We start from the raw sequence: 3,168 nt of genomic DNA on the forward strand, positions 1-3,168 counted from the left end.
CAGAACTATGGGGACAATAAAAAGATCTATGGTTGCTAGGAAAAAGGGGGATGATGGGGGAGTGAACAGGCAGAGCACAGAAGAGTTTAGGGAAGTGAAAATACTTCGTATGATATTATAATGACAGATATACGTCATTATACTTTTGTCCAAACTCGTAGAACGTACAATACCAAGAGTGGTGCCTGAAGTCAACTATGGACTTTGGGTGATTATGATATGTCAGTGTAGGTTCATCCTTGGTTATAAATGTACCATTCTGGTGAGTACCTGTGTGAGGGCAGGGGGCATAGCGGAAATCTCTGTACCTTCTTCTCAATTTTGTTGTAAAACCTAAAACTAATTTTAAAGATACACTCTTTTTAAAAAATCATCAAGTTGTATATTTGTGATTTCTTGCCTTGAAATCAATAAAATATTCAAAACTTTAGAGAACCCTTGAAAAATAGAATTTATTTAAAATGTAGAACTTCCAAACTATGAATGGAAGTAAAAATAGAATGATTGACCAACCCAAAAATAAATAGAAAAGGAAACACCAAGGAATAAGAAGCATGGTAGAGTACAAAACATGATGTGGCAAAAATAAGTCCAGACTTATCAGTAATTCTTTTTTAAAGTGTGAATGGCTTATATTTACTTCTTAAAAACAGAAACTCTCAGATATAATTCAGTTCTAAATCTAGTTTGTAGGATTTATAAAAGACCCATTTAAGCAAAATGACACAAAAGATTTGAGTTGATGAAAAAATCTGTAACAGGTAAATATTAACAAAAAACCTGATGTATTAATATTTAATAGTAAAAAAGTAGACTTTAAGACATTTAAAAAGGACAAAGCTATTTCAAATTTATCAAAGAAATAATTTACCAAGAAGGAAAAACAGCCAAGTATGTCTTCAAAGTATAGAAATCAATAGAGACATTGGCAAAACCATATTATGTGAAGAAACTTTAATATGGGCTCTCTCACACAGAAAATATATATACAGTCTGCTCAAAAACAAATGGAACATTTACAAAATGTAATTACATACTACATAATTTTATTTCAAATCCTATAAAAATGAAATTTTAAAACCCTTTACTAAAGATAAGAAGCCAAATTACCATATGATTATATCAGTCGTGAGTGAAAAATATATTACCACAATAATTACATGTTTTTTCTGTCATAACTGCAATCTGGTTTGTTAAAGAGTAGAATTACACAAGACCGTGATAAAGCTCTAGTTATTGCTCGGGGCTATCAGTGTGAAAAAAAATAATGTGAATGAATAGAAATATGACCTAAGTCTCAGAATTTTTCTTAATAAGCAGCCTTGAGAGAATCTTGGATTGCACGGGTCTGCATATCAATCTTACAAGTCTCTAAATTCAACAACTTTTAACATGTGAACTCTGGGGCAGAAGAGAGGAATTTCAGTATTACAGTTTGAAGGCTATTTAGGCACAATAGATGCTAATGTCAGCTAATTCACACATTACCCAGTTTTGCTGCCCAGGAAGCAAATGTGTGCAACTCATAAGACCACCACCAATATTGACTCTCCTTTCCCTGTGCATGTATTCCATTAGTTACAATAAAGGCCCTTGTAACTGGGAACAATATAAGCAACAGTATTTGGGACAGTGTGCCTTGAGGCTAATTCTCTATTGGCAGAATAGCTCTATAATTCTCTTTCTTTGCCAAGAAACATTGCCTCACATTAAATGGGAATTGAGTCTAAGTTTGGGCTCCTTTTTGAGGACAGAAGAATCTTATAAGAAATTTCCCCTGAAAAAGACAGTAGCTTAGTTGTAAATGGAGCCCTTGTTTCTTAAGATGATAAACCAGTTACTTATTTTCACTGAACATGTTTTTCAAGTGGAGAGAGAATCTAGAACTGTATGTTCTAAAACCACTTTATAAATTTTCTGTAAGACATCTTTTGTCCAGCCTTCATCTTTTTCTCCCAAGAATATAGTATATTTGATTCACAACTTTACAAAGGAATAGCCAACTGGATACGAATCATTGAATTTTTTTACCCCAAACCATACAAACTTTACTGTGTGTGTGTGTGTGTGTGTGTGTATGCATGCATAGTTATGCTGGTTAATGTTTAAGAACTGGCCCCTCTGGAAAAGAAAAGAAAAAATGCTGATTTGTAACGTTTGCTGGTTTTCATACTCCCTTCATTACAGATTTCAAGCTACCAACGTTAGTCCTGAAAATTTAACAATCTGCTCTCACAAGCTAGTGCAAGCAAGTTCCAGCACACCAGTTGTGAGGGGGGCGGAGTGGGGGAATACCCTTGCAACATCAAAATTGAATTGATAGTTGTATCTGTATCTCGCTAGTCTGAATATGTAGTTTAGGGTATCTGATTTATGGTAAATGTAACTTTTGATAATCTACTCATTATATTTTTACTTAGGCAAAAATTCTGCAGCATAAGTATCATCTCTTTATACCATCAGATCTCAGTGGGAGTTGGTTAAATATAATAGCACAAGAGAAAAATCAACACTATAGTTGTAACTCTACAGAATACGAGCAGATTTTAAAGAAATATTTTAAGGGCTCCCTAAAGCAGAGCCTAAAGGCAATAAGCAGATCTTTGAGTTAGTTTTTTTTTTTTTTTTTTTTTTTAATGTGAGGTAAATAATAATCATTACCTTCGTGCTCTGTTCTGCCCTGAAAAGAGCTTCAAGCTGTATTTCGGAAATGTAACATTTAAGTCCTACTGAGAGCTTTTCCTTTTAAAGCAGACAACAGCTTTTATCGATGTGAGGGGATGTCATTCACCTCCACTCCGGGTCTGTGTGACTCCGAAAAGCTTTGTATGATTTTCAAATAAGAGGAATGATCTTACCTATATCTTCTCCCAACCTAGAAATGGGCTCCTTTTAATTGGGAAACTAGAGGGCATGAAGCCTGGTTTTTCCCTAAGTTATTGTACCATCTAATTGCTATTCAAATTTTTGAAACAAGACATCATTTTCTAAACATTGGTAAATTTGTTCTATTCAATTTTACGCATTATACCAAACAACACACATAATTATTTTTTATTTTTCTGTTATTTACTGTATCTCAAAATGCTAAATGTTCACATTTGTTGTTGTTTTTTTTTAACATCTTTATTGGGGTATAATTGCTTTACAATGGTGTGTTAGTTTCTG

This window comes from Delphinus delphis, chromosome 4, assembly GCF_949987515.2.
Source record: "Delphinus delphis chromosome 4, mDelDel1.2, whole genome shotgun sequence".
Lineage (NCBI taxonomy): Eukaryota > Metazoa > Chordata > Mammalia > Artiodactyla > Delphinidae > Delphinus > Delphinus delphis.